Source organism: Schistocerca piceifrons, chromosome 7, assembly GCF_021461385.2.
Source record: "Schistocerca piceifrons isolate TAMUIC-IGC-003096 chromosome 7, iqSchPice1.1, whole genome shotgun sequence".
NCBI lineage: Eukaryota > Metazoa > Arthropoda > Insecta > Orthoptera > Acrididae > Schistocerca > Schistocerca piceifrons.
Genome location: NC_060144.1, coordinates 198,437,469 through 198,454,754, shown reverse-complemented (window position 1 = coordinate 198,454,754; position 17,286 = coordinate 198,437,469). Strand labels below are relative to the sequence as shown.

The following is a 17,286-nucleotide window of genomic DNA, read 5'->3' as shown; positions in this document are numbered from 1 at the left end:
TCTGGAAATATCCCGCAGGCTGTGGCTAAGCCATGTCTCCGCAGTATCCTTTCTTTCAGGAGTGCTAGTTCTGCAAGGTTCGCAGGAGAGCTTCTGTGAAGTTTGGAAAGTAGGAGACGAGGTACTGGCAGAAGTAAAGCTGTGAGGATGTGGCGTGAGTCGTGCTTGGGTAGCTCAGTTGGTAGAGCACTTGCCCGCGTAAGGCAAAGGTCCCGAGTTCGAGTCTCGGTCCGGCACACAGTTTTAATCTACCAGGAAGTTTCATATCAGCGCACACTCCGCTGCAGAGTGAAAATCTCATTCTGGAAATATCCCGCAGGCTGTGGCTAAGCCATGTCTCCGCAGTATCCTTTCTTTCAGGAGTGCTAGTTCTGCAAGGTTCGCAGGAGAGCTTCTGTGAAGTTTGGAAAGTAGGAGACAAGGTACTGGCAGAAGTAAAGCTGTGAGGATGGGGCGTGAGTCGTGCTTGGGTAGCTCAGTTGGTAGAGCACTTGCCCGCGTAAGGCAAAGGTCCCGAGTTCGAGTCTCGGTCCGGCACACAGTTTTAATCTACCAGGAAGTTTCATATCAGCGCACACTCCGCTGCAGAGTGAAAATCTCATTCTGGAAATATCCCGCAGGCTGTGGCTAAGCCATGTCTCCGCAGTATCCTTTCTTTCAGGAGTGCTAGTTCTGCAAGGTTCGCAGGAGAGCTTCTGTGAAGTTTGGAAAGTAGGAGACGAGGTACTGGCAGAAGTAAAGCTGTGAGGATGTGGCGTGAGTCGTGCTTGGGTAGCTCAGTTGGTAGAGCACTTGCCTGCGTAAGGCAAAGGTCACGAGTTCGAGTCTCGGTCCGGCACACAGTTTTAATCTACCAGGAAGTTTCATATCAGCGCACACTCCGCTGCAGAGTGAAAATCTCATTCTGGAAATATCCCGCAGGCTGTGGCTAAGCCATGTCTCCGCAGTATCCTTTCTTTCAGGAGTGCTAGTTCTGCAAGGTTCGCAGGAGAGCTTCTGTGAAGTTTGGAAAGTAGGAGACGAGGTACTGGCAGAAGTAAAGCTGTGAGGATGTGGCGTGAGTCGTGCTTGGGTAGCTCAGTTGGTAGAGCACTTGCCCGCGTAAGGCAAAGGTCCCGAGTTCGAGTCTCGGTCCGGCACACAGTTTTAATCTACCAGGAAGTTTCATATCAGCGCACACTCCGCTGCAGAGTGAAAATCTCATTCTGGAAATATCCCGCAGGCTGTGGCTAAGCCATGTCTCCGCAGTATCCTTTCCTTCAGGAGTGCTAGTTCTGCAAGGTTCGCAGGAGAGCTTCTGTGAAGTTTGGAAAGTAGGAGACGAGGTACTGGCAGAAGTAAAGCTGTGAGGATGTGGCGTGAGTCGTGCTTGGGTAGCTCAGTTGGTAGAGCACTTGCCCGCGTAAGGCAAAGGTCCCGAGTTCGAGTCTCGGTCCGGCACACAGTTTTAATCTACCAGGAAGTTTCATATCAGCGCACACTCCGCTGCAGAGTGAAAATCTCATTCTGGAAATATCCCGCAGGCTGTGGCTAAGCCATGTCTCCGCAGTATCCTTTCTTTCAGGAGTGCTAGTTCTGCAAGGTTCGCAGGAGAGCTTCTGTGAAGTTTGGAAAGTAGGAGACGAGGTACTGGCAGAAGTAAAGCTGTGAGGATGTGGCGTGAGTCGTGCTTGGGTAGCTCAGTTGGTAGAGCACTTGCCCGCGTAAGGCAAAGGTCCCGAGTTCGAGTCTCGGTCCGGCACACAGTTTTAATCTACCAGGAAGTTTCATATCAGCGCACACTCCGCTGCAGAGTGAAAATCTCATTCTGGAAATATCCCGCAGGCTGTGGCTAAGCCATGTCTCCGCAGTATCCTTTCTTTCAGGAGTGCTAGTTCTGCAAGGTTCGCAGGAGAGCTTCTGTGAAGTTTGGAAAGTAGGAGACGAGGTACTGGCAGAAGTAAAGCTGTGAGGATGGGGCGTGAGTCGTGCTTGGGTAGCTCAGTTGGTAGAGCACTTGCCCGCGTAAGGGAAAGGTCCCGAGTTCGAGTCTCGGTCCGGCACACAGTTTTAATCTACCAGGAAGTTTCATATCAGCGCACACTCCGCTGCAGAGTGAAAATCTCATTCTGGAAATATCCCGCAGGCTGTGGCTAAGCCATGTCTCCGCAGTATCCTTTCTTTCAGGAGTGCTAGTTCTGCAAGGTTCGCAGGAGAGCTTCTGTGAAGTTTGGAAAGTAGGAGACGAGGTACTGGCAGAAGTAAAGCTGTGAGGATGTGGCGTGAGTCGTGCTTGGGTAGCTCAGTTGGTAGAGCACTTGCCTGCGTAAGGCAAAGGTCCCGAGTTCGAGTCTCGGTCCGGCACACAGTTTTAATCTACCAGGAAGTTTCATATCAGCGCACACTCCGCTGCAGAGTGAAAATCTCATTCTGGAAATATCCCGCAGGCTGTGGCTAAGCCATGTCTCCGCAGTATCCTTTCTTTCAGGAGTGCTAGTTCTGCAAGGTTCGCAGGAGAGCTTCTGTGAAGTTTGGAAAGTAGGAGACGAGGTACTGGCAGAAGTAAAGCTGTGAGGATGTGGCGTGAGTCGTGCTTGGGTAGCTCAGTTGGTAGAGCACTTGCCTGCGTAAGGCAAAGGTCCCGAGTTCGAGTCTCGGTCCGGCACACAGTTTTAATCTACCAGGAAGTTTCATATCAGCGCACACTCCGCTGCAGAGTGAAAATCTCATTCTGGAAATATCCCGCAGGCTGTGGCTAAGCCATGTCTCCGCAGTATCCTTTCTTTCAGGAGTGCTAGTTCTGCAAGGTTCGCAGGAGAGCTTCTGTGAAGTTTGGAAAGTAGGAGACGAGGTACTGGCAGAAGTAAAGCTGTGAGGATGTGGCGTGAGTCGTGCTTGGGTAGCTCAGTTGGTAGAGCACTTGCCTGCGTAAGGCAAAGGTCCCGAGTTCGAGTCTCGGTCCGGCACACAGTTTTAATCTACCAGGAAGTTTCATATCAGCGCACACTCCGCTGCAGAGTGAAAATCTCATTCTGGAAATATCCCGCAGGCTGTGGCTAAGCCATGTCTCCGCAGTATCCTTTCTTTCAGGAGTGCTAGTTCTGCAAGGTTCGCAGGAGAGCTTCTGTGAAGTTTGGAAAGTAGGAGACGAGGTACTGGCAGAAGTAAAGCTGTGAGGATGTGGCGTGAGTCGTGCTTGGGTAGCTCAGTTGGTAGAGCACTTGCCCGCGTAAGGCAAAGGTCCCGAGTTCGAGTCTCGGTCCGGCACACAGTTTTAATCTACCAGGAAGTTTCATATCAGCGCACACTCCGCTGCAGAGTGAAAATCTCATTCTGGAAATATCCCGCAGGCTGTGGCTAAGCCATGTCTCCGCAGTATCCTTTCTTTCAGGAGTGCTAGTTCTGCAAGGTTCGCAGGAGAGCTTCTGTGAAGTTTGGAAAGTAGGAGACGAGGTACTGGCAGAAGTAAAGCTGTGAGGATGTGGCGTGAGTCGTGCTTGGGTAGCTCAGTTGGTAGAGCACTTGCCTGCGTAAGGCAAAGGTCCCGAGTTCGAGTCTCGGTCCGGCACACAGTTTTAATCTACCAGGAAGTTTCATATCAGCGCACACTCCGCTGCAGAGTGAAAATCTCATTCTGGAAATATCCCGCAGGCTGTGGCTAAGCCATGTCTCCGCAGTATCCTTTCTTTCAGGAGTGCTAGTTCTGCAAGGTTCGCAGGAGAGCTTCTGTGAAGTTTGGAAAGTAGGAGACGAGGTACTGGCAGAAGTAAAGCTGTGAGGATGTGGCGTGAGTCGTGCTTGGGTAGCTCAGTTGGTAGAGCACTTGCCCGCGTAAGGGAAAGGTCCCGAGTTCGAGTCTCGGTCCGGCACACAGTTTTAATCTACCAGGAAGTTTCATATCAGCGCACACTCCGCTGCAGAGTGAAAATCTCATTCTGGAAATATCCCGCAGGCTGTGGCTAAGCCATGTCTCCGCAGTATCCTTTCTTTCAGGAGTGCTAGTTCTGCAAGGTTCGCAGGAGAGCTTCTGTGAAGTTTGGAAAGTAGGAGACGAGGTACTGGCAGAAGTAAAGCTGTGAGGATGTGGCGTGAGTCGTGCTTGGGTAGCTCAGTTGGTAGAGCACTTGCCTGCGTAAGGCAAAGGTCCCGAGTTGGAGTCTCGGTCCGGCACACAGTTTTAATCTACCAGGAAGTTTCATATCAGCGCACACTCCGCTGCAGAGTGAAAATCTCATTCTGGAAATATCCCGCAGGCTGTGGCTAAGCCATGTCTCCGCAGTATCCTTTCTTTCAGGAGTGCTAGTTCTGCAAGGTTCGCAGGAGAGCTTCTGTGAAGTTTGGAAAGTAGGAGACGAGGTACTGGCAGAAGTAAAGCTGTGAGGATGTGGCGTGAGTCGTGCTTGGGTAGCTCAGTTGGTAGAGCACTTGCCTGCGTAAGGCAAAGGTCCCGAGTTCGAGTCTCGGTCCGGCACACAGTTTTAATCTACCAGGAAGCTTCATATCAGCGCACACTCCGCTGCAGAGTGAAAATCTCATTCTGGAAATATCCCGCAGGCTGTGGCTAAGCCATGTCTCCGCAGTATTCTTTCTTTCAGGAGTGCTAGTTCTGCAAGGTTCGCAGGAGAGCTTCTGTGAAGTTTGGAAAGTAGGAGACGAGGTACTGGCAGAAGTAAAGATGTGAGGATGTGGCGTGAGTCGTGCTTGGGTAGCTCAGTTGGTAGAGCACTTGCCTGCGTAAGGCAAAGGTCCCGAGTTCGAGTCTCGGTCCGGCACACAGTTTTAATCTACCAGGAAGTTTCATATCAGCGCACACTCCGCTGCAGAGTGAAAATCTCATTCTGGAAATATCCCGCAGGCTGTGGCTAAGCCATGTCTCCGCAGTATCCTTTCTTTCAGGAGTGCTAGTTCTGCAAGGTTCGCAGGAGAGCTTCTGTGAAGTTTGGAAAGTAGGAGACGAAGTACTGGCAGAAGTAAAGCTGTGAGGATGTGGCGTGAGTCGTGCTTGGGTAGCTCAGTTGGTAGAGCACTTGCCTGCGTAAGGCAAAGGTCCCGAGTTCGAGTCTCGGTCCGGCACACAGTTTTAATCTACCAGGAAGTTTCATATCAGCGCACACTCCGCTGCAGAGTGAAAATCTCATTCTGGAAATATCCCGCAGGCTGTGGCTAAGCCATGTCTCCGCAGTATCCTTTCTTTCAGGAGTGCTAGTTCTGCAAGGTTCGCAGGAGAGCTTCTGTGAAGTTTGGAAAGTAGGAGACGAGGTACTGGCAGAAGTAAAGCTGTGAGGATGTGGCGTGAGTCGTGCTTGGGTAGCTCAGTTGGTAGAGCACTTGCCTGCGTAAGGCAAAGGTCCCGAGTTCGAGTCTCGGTCCGGCACACAGTTTTAATCTACCAGGAAGTTTCATATCAGCGCACACTCCGCTGCAGAGTGAAAATCTCATTCTGGAAATATCCCGCAGGCTGTGGCTAAGCCATGTCTCCGCAGTATCCTTTCTTTCAGGAGTGCTAGTTCTGCAAGGTTCGCAGGAGAGCTTCTGTGAAGTTTGGAAAGTAGGAGACGAGGTACTGGCAGAAGTAAAGCTGTGAGGATGTGGCGTGAGTCGTGCTTGGGTAGCTCAGTTGGTAGAGCACTTGCCCGCGTAAGGCAAAGGTCCCGAGTTCGAGTCTCGGTCCGGCACACAGTTTTAATCTACCAGGAAGTTTCATATCAGCGCACACTCCGCTGCAGAGTGAAAATCTCATTCTGGAAATATCCCGCAGGCTGTGGCTAAGCCATGTCTCCGCAGTATCCTTTCCTTCAGGAGTGCTAGTTCTGCAAGGTTCGCAGGAGAGCTTCTGTGAAGTTTGGAAAGTAGGAGACGAGGTGCTGGCAGAAGTAAAGCTGTGAGGATGGGGCGTGAGTCGTGCTTGGGTAGCTCAGTTGGTAGAGCACTTGCCCGCGTAAGGCAAAGGTCCCGAGTTCGAGTCTCGGTCCGGCACACAGTTTTAATCTACCAGGAAGTTTCATATCAGCGCACACTCCGCTGCAGAGTGAAAATCTCATTCTGGAAATATCCCGCAGGCTGTGGCTAAGCCATGTCTCCGCAGTATCCTTTCTTTCAGGAGTGCTAGTTCTGCGAGGTTCGCAGGAGAGCTTCTGTGAAGTTTGGAAAGTAGGAGACGAGGTACTGGCAGAAGTAAAGCTGTGAGGATGTGGCGTGAGTCGTGCTTGGGTAGCTCAGTTGGTAGAGCACTTGCCTGCGTAAGGCGAAGGTCCCGAGTTCGAGTCTCGGTCCGGCACACAGTTTTAATCTACCAGGAAGTTTCATATCAGCGCACACTCCGCTGCAGAGTGAAAATCTCATTCTGGAAATATCCCGCAGGCTGTGGCTAAGCCATGTCTCCGCAGTATCCTTTCTTTCAGGAGTGCTAGTTCTGCAAGGTTCGCAGGAGAGCTTCTGTGAAGTTTGGAAAGTAGGAGACGAGGTGCTGGCAGAAGTAAAGCTGTGAGGATGGGGCGTGAGTCGTGCTTGGGTAGCTCAGTTGGTAGAGCACTTGCCCGCGTAAGGCAAAGGTCCCGAGTTCGAGTCTCGGTCCGGCACACAGTTTTAATCTACCAGGAAGTTTCATATCAGCGCACACTCCGCTGCAGAGTGAAAATCTCATTCTGGAAATATCCCGCAGGCTGTGGCTAAGCCATGTCTCCGCAGTATCCTTTCCTTCAGGAGTGCTAGTTCTGCAAGGTTCGCAGGAGAGCTTCTGTGAAGTTTGGAAAGTAGGAGACGAGGTGCTGGCCGAAGTAAAGCTGTGAGGATGGGGCGTGAGTCGTGCTTGGGTAGCTCAGTTGGTAGAGCACTTGCCCGCGTAAGGCAAAGGTCCCGAGTTCGAGTCTCGGTCCGGCACACAGTTTTAATCTACCAGGAAGTTTCATATCAGCGCACACTCCGCTGCAGAGTGAAAATCTCATTCTGGAAATATCCCGCAGGCTGTGGCTAAGCCATGTCTCCGCAGTATCCTTTCCTTCAGGAGTGCTAGTTCTGCAAGGTTCGCAGGAGAGCTTCTGTGAAGTTTGGAAAGTAGGAGACGAGGTGCTGGCAGAAGTAAAGCTGTGAGGATGGGGCGTGAGTCGTGCTTGGGTAGCTCAGTTGGTAGAGCACTTGCCCGCGTAAGGCAAAGGTCCCGAGTTCGAGTCTCGGTCCGGCACACAGTTTTAATCTACCAGGAAGTTTCATATCAGCGCACACTCCGCTGCAGAGTGAAAATCTCATTCTGGAAATATCCCGCAGGCTGTGGCTAAGCCATGTCTCCGCAGTATCCTTTCCTTCAGGAGTGCTAGTTCTGCAAGGTTCGCAGGAGAGCTTCTGTGAAGTTTGGAAAGTAGGAGACGAGGTGCTGGCAGAAGTAAAGCTGTGAGGATGGGGCGTGAGTCGTGCTTGGGTAGCTCAGTTGGTAGAGCACTTGCCCGCGTAAGGCAAAGGTCCCGAGTTCGAGTCTCGGTCCGGCACACAGTTTTAATCTACCAGGAAGTTTCATATCAGCGCACACTCCGCTGCAGAGTGAAAATCTCATTCTGGAAATATCCCGCAGGCTGTGGCTAAGCCATGTCTCCGCAGTATCCTTTCTTTCAGGAGTGCTAGTTCTGCAAGGTTCGCAGGAGAGCTTCTGTGAAGTTTGGAAAGTAGGAGACGAGGTACTGGCAGAAGTAAAGCTGTGAGGATGGGGCGTGAGTCGTGCTTGGGTAGCTCAGTTGGTAGAGCACTTGCCTGCGTAAGGCAAAGGTCCCGAGTTCGAGTCTCGGTCCGGCACACAGTTTTAATCTACCAGGAAGTTTCATATCAGCGCACACTCCGCTGCAGAGTGAAAATCTCATTCTGGAAATATCCCGCAGGCTGTGGCTAAGCCATGTCTCCGCAGTATCCTTTCCTTCAGGAGTGCTAGTTCTGCAAGGTTCGCAGGAGAGCTTCTGTGAAGTTTGGAAAGTAGGAGACGAGGTGCTGGCAGAAGTAAAGCTGTGAGGATGGGGCGTGAGTCGTGCTTGGGTAGCTCAGTTGGTAGAGCACTTGTCCGCGTAAGGCAAAGGTCCCGAGTTCGAGTCTCGGTCCGGCACACTGTTTTAATCTACCAGGAAGTTTCATATCAGCGCACACTCCGCTGCAGAGTGAAAATCTCATTCTGGAAATATCCCGCAGGCTGTGGCTAAGCCATGTCTCCGCAGTATCCTTTCTTTCAGGAGTGCTAGTTCTGCAAGGTTCGCAGGAGAGCTTCTGTGAAGTTTGGAAAGTAGGAGACGAGGTACTGGCAGAAGTAAAGCTGTGAGGATGGGGCGTGAGTCGTGCTTGGGTAGCTCAGTTGGTAGAGCACTTGCCTGCGTAAGGCAAAGGTCCCGAGTTCGAGTCTCGGTCCGGCACACAGTTTTAATCTACCAGGAAGTTTCATATCAGCGCACACTCCGCTGCAGAGTGAAAATCTCATTCTGGAAATATCCCCCAGGATGTGGCTAAGCCATGTCTCCGCAGTATCCTTTCCTTCAGGAGTGCTAGTTCTGCAAGGTTCGCAGGAGAGCTTCTGTGAAGTTTGGAAAGTAGGAGACGAGGTGCTGGCAGAAGTAAAGCTGTGAGGATGGGGCGTGAGTCGTGCTTGGGTAGCTCAGTTGGTAGAGCACTTGCCTGCGTAAGGCAAAGGTCCCGAGTTCGAGTCTCGGTCCGGCACACAGTTTTAATCTACCAGGAAGTTTCATATCAGCGCACACTCCGCTGCAGAGTGAAAATCTCATTCTGGAAATATCCCCCAGGATGTGGCTAAGCCATGTCTCCGCAGTATCCTTTCCTTCAGGAGTGCTAGTTCTGCAAGGTTCGCAGGAGAGCTTCTGTGAAGTTTGGAAAGTAGGAGACGAGGTGCTGGCAGAAGTAAAGCTGTGAGGATGGGGCGTGAGTCGTGCTTGGGTAGCTCAGTTGGTAGAGCACTTGCCTGCGTAAGGCAAAGGTCCCGAGTTCGAGTCTCGGTCCGGCACACAGTTTTAATCTACCAGGAAGTTTCATATCAGCGCACACTCCGCTGCAGAGTGAAAATCTCATTCTGGAAATATCCCCCAGGATGTGGCTAAGCCATGTCTCCGCAGTATCCTTTCCTTCAGGAGTGCTAGTTCTGCAAGGTTCGCAGGAGAGCTTCTGTGAAGTTTGGAAAGTAGGAGACGAGGTGCTGGCAGAAGTAAAGCTGTGAGGATGGGCCGTGAGTCGTGCTTGGGTAGCTCAGTTGGTAGAGCACTTGCCTGCGTAAGGCAAAGGTCCCGAGTTCGAGTCTCGGTCCGGCACACAGTTTTAATCTACCAGGAAGTTTCATATCAGCGCACACTCCGCTGCAGAGTGAAAATCTCATTCTGGAAATATCCCCCAGGATGTGGCTAAGCCATGTCTCCGCAGTATCCTTTCCTTCAGGAGTGCTAGTTCTGCAAGGTTCGCAGGAGAGCTTCTGTGAAGTTTGGAAAGTAGGAGACGAGGTGCTGGCAGAAGTAAAGCTGTGAGGATGGGCCGTGAGTCGTGCTTGGGTAGCTCAGTTGGTAGAGCACTTGCCTGCGTAAGGCAAAGGTCCCGAGTTCGAGTCTCGGTCCGGCACACAGTTTTAATCTACCAGGAAGTTTCATATCAGCGCACACTCCGCTGCAGAGTGAAAATCTCATTCTGGAAATATCCCCCAGGATGTGGCTAAGCCATGTCTCCGCAGTATCCTTTCCTTCAGGAGTGCTAGTTCTGCAAGGTTCGCAGGAGAGCTTCTGTGAAGTTTGGAAAGTAGGAGACGAGGTGCTGGCAGAAGTAAAGCTGTGAGGATGGGGCGTGAGTCGTGCTTGGGTAGCTCAGTTGGTAGAGCACTTGCCTGCGTAAGGCAAAGGTCCCGAGTTCGAGTCTCGGTCCGGCACACAGTTTTAATCTACCAGGAAGTTTCATATCAGCGCACACTCCGCTGCAGAGTGAAAATCTCATTCTGGAAATATCCCGCAGGCTGTGGCTAAGCCATGTCTCCGCAGTATCCTTTCCTTCAGGAGTGCTAGTTCTGCAAGGTTCGCAGGAGAGCTTCTGTGAAGTTTGGAAAGTAGGAGACGAAGTACTGGCAGAAGTAAAGCTGTGAGGATGGGGCGTGAGTCGTGCTTGGGTAGCTCAGTTGGTAGAGCACTTGCCTGCGTAAGGCAAAGGTCCCGAGTTCGAGTCTCGGTCCGGCACACAGTTTTAATCTACCAGGAAGTTTCATATCAGCGCACACTCCGCTGCTGAGTGAAAATCTCATTCTGGAAATATCCCCCAGGATGTGGCTAAGCCATGTCTCCGCAGTATCCTTTCCTTCAGGAGTGCTAGTTCTGCAAGGTTCGCAGGAGAGCTTCTGTGAAGTTTGGAAAGTAGGAGACGAGGTGCTGGCAGAAGTAAAGCTGTGAGGATGGGGCGTGAATCGTGCTTGGGTAGCTCAGTTGGTAGAGCACTTGCCTGCGTAAGGCAAAGGTCCCGAGTTCGAGTCTCGGTCCGGCACACAGTTTTAATCTACCAGGAAGTTTCATATCAGCGCACACTCCGCTGCAGAGTGAAAATCTCATTCTGGAAATATCCCCCAGGATGTGGCTAAGCCATGTCTCCGCAGTATCCTTTCCTTCAGGAGTGCTAGTTCTGCAAGGTTCGCAGGAGAGCTTCTGTGAAGTTTGGAAAGTAGGAGACGAGGTACTGGCAGAAGTAAAGCTGTGAGGATGTGGCGTGAGTCGTGCTTGGGTAGCTCAGTTGGTAGAGCACTTGCCTGCGTAAGGCAAAGGTCCCGAGTTCGAGTCTCGGTCCGGCACACAGTTTTAATCTACCAGGAAGTTTCATATCAGCGCACACTCCGCTGCAGAGTGAAAATCTCATTCTGGAAATATCCCGCAGGCTGTGGCTAAGCCATGTCTCCGCAGTATCCTTTCTTTCAGGAGTGCTAGTTCTGCAAGGTTCGCAGGAGAGCTTCTGTGAAGTTTGGAAAGTAGGAGACGAAGTACTGGCAGAAGTAAAGCTGTGAGGATGGGGCGTGAGTCGTGCTTGGGTAGCTCAGTTGGTAGAGCACTTGCCTGCGTAAGGCAAAGGTCCCGAGTTCGAGTCTCGGTCCGGCACACAGTTTTAATCTACCAGGAAGTTTCATATCAGCGCACACTCCGCTGCAGAGTGAAAATCTCATTCTGGAAATATCCCGCAGGCTGTGGCTAAGCCATGTCTCCGCAGTATCCTTTCTTTCAGGAGTGCTAGTTCTGCAAGGTTCGCAGGAGAGCTTCTGTGAAGTTTGGAAAGTAGGAGACGAGGTACTGGCAGAAGTAAAGCTGTGAGGATGGGGCGTGAGTCGTGCTTGGGTAGCTCAGTTGGTAGAGCACTTGCCTGCGTAAGGCAAAGGTCCCGAGTTCGAGTCTCGGTCCGGCACACAGTTTTAATCTGCCAGGAAGTTTCATATCAGCGCACACTCTGCTGCAGAGTAAAAATCTCATTCAGGTTTAGTTATGTTCAGGTCAGCTACCAGCCCCACCATATGTCTTCCCGACAGCCTGCAGACAACTCTATCACCTGTGGACATCTTACATATAAAAGAAATAAAACGCAGGCAGCTCTCCAGTGCATGGTGGAGGACAAATCACACCAGTATTATTGATTACCTTCCGTTCCAATCTCACATACAGATTGAATAAAAATAGGGATTGTCTGTATACTTCCGTACATATCCTAATCCATCCTTATGCTTCTGGGAGAAATAGGTGATCCTTCCCCAAGATTTTTTTTCTGTTACATATTCCAATGGAGTATGCCAACCTATACGATCCTAGCAGCGTCCACATGATGCTTTTGCTTCACGCATCAGCCATATAACATGAACTAATATGGGCTCACGTTCTTGGTGGTCAGTGACAATGAAGTATTGAGCTGTCATATTGGTGTTACTGTTCAACAATACATATCATTTAACGACAAATGGTCCTATGTGTGTTAGTGTTGGAATAGCAGCTGAATGTGACCTTAAAGCTGTAGTGGAAGTTGAAGAAGTATGGTAAGGTACAAAGGTGAGACTCGTTCAAATAGACTGGGAGAAGCCATGTGGCAAACAGACATATATATCATGGGATAGTTGACAGCTAATAAACGACACAATTTGTCTCTATGTTCCCATGTCCGACAGCAGCAGTGTTGGTGCATCATTACTCATTATGCTAGGTGTTGCTGTGACAAAATTAACAGCTCAAGAGTTATCACAGAGTGTATTCCTAAAGCATTAAATTATAATGCATGTATGTGCCCTGCGGGAAGTGATAAGTGCTGCAGTGGAGTGAGAGCAGATCTCTGGTATTACCTTGTTATGATAATGGGAGCATTGCAACGGAGATGTGCTTTCTGTGATTTCGGTCACTCAATCTTTCTAAGCACAATGAAATTTCAATGCCAGGTGGTATATCTACTCCAACAGGTTTTGGATGCAATAAATGTAAATTCAAAGCATACAAAAAGAATTATTTCCGAAATACTCTCACATAATCTCCAAATATAAGACAATGCTATTTAAGTACAGTGATGCTGTGTGTGGTACTCCCTCCCACCATTAACAGTTCCTCCATTACATCTGCAATCTTCCACACCACATACATCCCATATTACTTTTTTAAATGTATGTATGTTTAGCTAGAACTTAGACAGAATCAAACTCAGGCCCTCTCCATAGTTATAAACTGGACCTTAAAAACCAGGATCTTTTTAGTGGAGGAAGATGTGAACGTTTCTCCCAAAAGTTATGTAGTTGCATGTATCCATTCTGATAAAAACAATCTAGCGTTTTATCCGAATGCATAAGTTAGTAGTCATCTATAGAAGGCCATTGCAATAGTATAGGCTGATGATCCATTTCAACATCAATCAGTTGTGCTTTAGATAGACTTTTTACATTTCCACTGCATCCATATCAATTTCTCCTAATATACACCATGCTCCTGACTAAAGAAAATGGTACAATGGCTCTAGAGACTTCACCCTATTAAAGTACTGATATATGACATCTTCCTTCCATCTAACATATACTACATACATTAAGAAACCAAGCACACCCTCAACTGCCATTTCAGATTACATGTGCTATGTAATATAATATACTAAAGTAATATAATGCATGGCCATAAGCAGCACTTAGATTTTCTTTTTCTCCCTGCATTATACCCCAACACAGAATCTAGGCGCTTCTAACTTAGTGGGGTGTACATGTCTCAAAGCACTTGTTACCAGGTAATTTGGAATTGTGTAGGAACGATCTTAACAACAGTTCTCTACTGGGGGACGAAATGGTGTTTTTTAACCCCATGGAGGACTGCATACGTTTACAGAACAGTGGTATTGTATGTCGGTTCTACGCTTTCACGATTCTTCAACACAGGTCACAGGGTAATCATAGCTGTAATATTAATAACAGACCTAAGTGTGGTTGATGTAGACAGAAAGAAGAGAAGAATGGTTTTCATTAACTACTGAGGTCTCACTCAGGCAGATGGCCAGCAGTGATGGGCTGTCTGTTCTCATGGGCCATGCAGAGCACCCACCGCTGTAGGCGGGTGCTTTTGGTCCCAGTAACGGCTCTGTCAGCAGCTTGCGCAAAGCTGTAATGCCCCAGGCGGCTTGTGCTAGTGGCGGTCTGTTGCCTTGTTGACTGGCAGCTTACGGACATCCTGTGGAATGCCTGCACATTGACCATCTGAAATAGAGAAAAGCAACGCATCTAAATCGTTACGAAGTACTTCCTGTCCTCTCACAAAGGCCGCCAAGCATATTTCCCAGACGGAAACTGGCGTTCTCTAGCCTGTAGAAACCTGTAGTGGGTGGTTCAGAGACATTTCTGTGCTTGTTCAGCGTCCTATTCTTCTCAGAAGGATGAATCGCACAACTGTCACGTACCTGATGGATGCTTATGTGTAAACATAATTTGTCCTACATTTCGAAATCATGTCGCCATAGATCCTCAGTTTTCTTTTTCCATTCTTCTGTATATTAATCTTGCCAGCAGTTTCGCTGCATAAAATGTTAACCTGGTTGTGCTACAGTTTTCACATCTGTCTTCCCTTGTTATCTTTGGAATTGTGTGGTTGATATTTTTTCTGAAAGTCTGATGGTATGTCACCAGTCTCACAGATTCTACACACCAACTTGGACAGTCGATCGGTCGTTTTTCCCGTAGTAGTTTTAGAAATTCCAAAGAAATGTTATCTTTCCCTTCTTCATTTTTATCTCAAGTCTTCCAGAGAGCGTTTAAATTCTGACTCTGATACTGGATTGTCTTATCGACACCTGTTTCTTCTTTTATCGTGTCACCAGACAAGTTCTCCCCTCATAGAAGCTTTTACTGTGCTTTTTCCACCTGTTTCCTCTTTGCCAATGCACTTTTAATGTTATCAATCTTACTTTTTAATTTCACTTAAAGATTTTTGACTTTTCTATGAGCTGAGTCAGTCCTTCCACTGATCATTTCGTTTTAAATTTCTTCACATTTAATCCCTGCAGTCTTATCACATTGCTGCACTGCACTTCCAATTTATATCGTTCATAAGGTACTTATATAGCTGTATTACTGTCTTTCTGTAAACATTTTTATACTTCTTCGATCAGTTCGTGGATCATTCGAGGTATAGCCGCTAATTTTCTCACTGCAGTCACTTTGGGATACATGGTGTGGAAGGGAGTAATACGTCTCCTCACAACAATTAGAAGAAACAATGAAGAGATCGCCTATCAGTTTCCCTCTCGTCAGAGTGTCACTTAGCCCCGTATTCACATGAACCTTCCAGTCTTCGATGTGTAGCGATACATACCCCTAGCTAAGTTATAGGCCCCTGCCATTTCTCTCGAAATCGCATCACATTGTGATAACACTGTTCCGTCAGTTAGAAGCTGCCGAGACATGTACTCATCACTGGCTATGTAGAAGGCTCTCACAACAAGAAAAAATAGCACACTGACGTTCAGGGAGAAATTCCCCACCATGCAAGTTTCTGCATCCAGATATTTTTTTAGGATTGGTACTACTTCTAGTGATTTGTACTCAACGACATAACAGAACAGTAGCAGGTCTCTTCTGCTATTTTATATTCAATAGTAACGTTAATCTACATTCAGCTCCATTGTCCACCAGTTCTCAATCCTCTAGAATTCGCTCGAGCTTACTGGTGTCGCAACCCTGCTACAGGCTGGGTGCAAAAAACTTGTTGCCAGACGGTATGGAACTGTGTAGCAACGATAACTATACTCTAAAAAATCAATAGAGCCATATCTCAATGTGAAACTTTAAACTTTCAGCACAGAGCAGGATCATATAGAGGAACTCTGGCTCAAGCCTGAAAGAATAAGTGATAATGCACTGGATTGATATATAATCAGCAGAAAAGTTCATGATAGGAGAAAACATCCATGGCACACTGTCATTGTAAAAAAACTTGTACAGAAACAGAGATTACTGCATAATAGGTTGTAAAACAAAGCATAGGCTGTAGATAGAGAGATACTGAATAAAACACGTCTGGCTGTCAAGAGAGCAATGCATGATGCCTTCAGTGACAACCAGAGGCGCCGACTTATAAAAAATATTGGTGGCCGGGGGAGGGGGAGGGGGAAATTTTCTAAATTTCAGAAAAAATTGTGAGTTTTAAAGTTTTTTAAGCATTTTAGAGTCATATGATCAACATTAGAACCTCGAAAACTGGACTCTCGATAACTCGACTCTCCAGGAAACTCGACAAGTGTGACACATTTTTTGGCTTTGAAAAAAGAAGCAAAACATAAACACGTAAGGTATTGTCGTAAAAAGCTAATTTAATTTACAGTAATAATCATGCTTATAGACTATTACAGAGCAGTGAATATATAGCTCTGAAAAGACTGAAATTATATTCAAATAAATCCTAAACTATCATTAAAAGAATAAAACGTAAAATATTGCTGTCACACAGTAATTGCACCTTGATTAATAAGAGAAATAGCTAATTTAAGCTTACTTTAAATAAGGCTCAGGGTTCATTAAATAAAAACAGTATCTCAAATTAATGCTTTAATACAGTTAATTAAGTTACTACAGTATGCCTAATACTTTCAGTCAGAAAGTATGTAAATAAGAAATAGCTGGTTTTAATTGGGTCTTACACCATAAAATATTTAAGTATTTGAAAATAATTAATACAGTACTATAGTGATATATTAATACAGTACTAACCTAGTACTTATATTTCGAAACTGAAAATTTGACATTATGTATGTAATTAATTCTCTATTTTATAAAGATTTTTAATACAGCTCTAAATGCCATTATTAGGGCTAGAGTGTCTTTAGAAAGGTGCAAATGTCGACTGTCTGACTGGATTACTGAGTATGAGGTCGTTGATGACTGGTCGGATATCCAATTCATCCAGAACATGTAGATGGGCATGAAGAACAGCTAAGTTGTTCAATCGCTTCTGTTCCATTGTTGATCGGAGATACGATTTCAGACCTCTAAGGACGTTAAATGACCGTTCTGCTGTTGCTGTCGTGACTGGAACTCTTGGAGAAGCTTAATGCACTTCACTACATCACATAATATTTCTCCAACTGCAGGCTATTGTGTAATGTACTTTCTTACATCATACATGTTTTTTAAGACCAGTTGTTTTTTATTAGTGATATCAGCTAACATAAAGTGTAAGCGCAGTCTCTCAATGTCTAGGTCATTTTTTAAAAACTCAGTTGATTTCTCCAAATTTGTTTCACTCTCGTTTAACTGCAATGACCTGTCCGAGTCCAGTTGTTGCAAACCGCTTAGTAATGCAAGATAGCACCGTTTCACAAACTTCAATGTAAATAGCTTTGTAATATTCCTTGGGGTTTTGAAAGTGTACTGTGAGCTGGCTTCGATGTTTTCATACTTCTTTGGTATACTTAGATTCCGAGGAATCGAAAGATCATCAACTTCTGAACGGTTTTCTTTTAAACACAATTCCCAAAAGTGTTCAAAACTATCACACCTTCCATTCAGTATACAAATAAAGCCCGCACATATTTTTTTCCAGATCAGCAACACTTAGATGAGGGCATTGATTTTTTTCATTGACATGCTCTACTGGGTTCATTGCATGGCAATAAAGACGTAAAAAGAAGTAAATCTTGAATTGCAACAATGACTCAAGATAGCCTGCACATTTGTAGCCTGCCTCTGTTTGGTCCTCTGCAGAAAATGTTTTAAAAACCTCTAGAAGTTCTTCAAAGTTTTTCAATATTCCCAAGATACTAGAAGCTTGCATAGTTCATTGAGTCAGGCAAAGGGGTCGTAGACCAGCTTCGTCG

At 47.2% G+C, this 17,286-nt stretch overlaps 1 protein-coding gene and 12 non-coding genes across 14 annotated transcripts in view; all 13 read left to right on the top strand.

Moving 5' to 3' along the window:
• Window positions 1–17,286, top strand: part of LOC124804930 (mediator of RNA polymerase II transcription subunit 25) — a 314,698-nt gene that overhangs the window by 66,008 nt on the left and 231,404 nt on the right. The gene's annotated exons all lie outside the window — the stretch shown is intronic.
• Window positions 163–237, top strand: Trnat-cgu. Its single transcript has one exon. It is a non-coding gene; the product is annotated as a tRNA-Thr (tRNA).
• Window positions 464–538, top strand: Trnat-cgu. Its single transcript has one exon. It is a non-coding gene; the product is annotated as a tRNA-Thr (tRNA).
• Window positions 1,066–1,140, top strand: Trnat-cgu. The gene has a single exon. It is a non-coding gene; the product is annotated as a tRNA-Thr (tRNA).
• Window positions 1,367–1,441, top strand: Trnat-cgu. Its single transcript has one exon. It is a non-coding gene; the product is annotated as a tRNA-Thr (tRNA).
• Window positions 1,668–1,742, top strand: Trnat-cgu. Its single transcript has one exon. It is a non-coding gene; the product is annotated as a tRNA-Thr (tRNA).
• Trnat-cgu lies at window positions 3,173–3,247 on the top strand. The gene has a single exon. It is a non-coding gene; the product is annotated as a tRNA-Thr (tRNA).
• On the top strand, window positions 5,581–5,655 carry Trnat-cgu. Its single transcript has one exon. It is a non-coding gene; the product is annotated as a tRNA-Thr (tRNA).
• Window positions 5,882–5,956, top strand: Trnat-cgu. Its single transcript has one exon. It is a non-coding gene; the product is annotated as a tRNA-Thr (tRNA).
• Trnat-cgu lies at window positions 6,484–6,558 on the top strand. Its single transcript has one exon. It is a non-coding gene; the product is annotated as a tRNA-Thr (tRNA).
• Trnat-cgu lies at window positions 6,785–6,859 on the top strand. Its single transcript has one exon. It is a non-coding gene; the product is annotated as a tRNA-Thr (tRNA).
• On the top strand, window positions 7,086–7,160 carry Trnat-cgu. The gene has a single exon. It is a non-coding gene; the product is annotated as a tRNA-Thr (tRNA).
• Trnat-cgu lies at window positions 7,387–7,461 on the top strand. The gene has a single exon. It is a non-coding gene; the product is annotated as a tRNA-Thr (tRNA).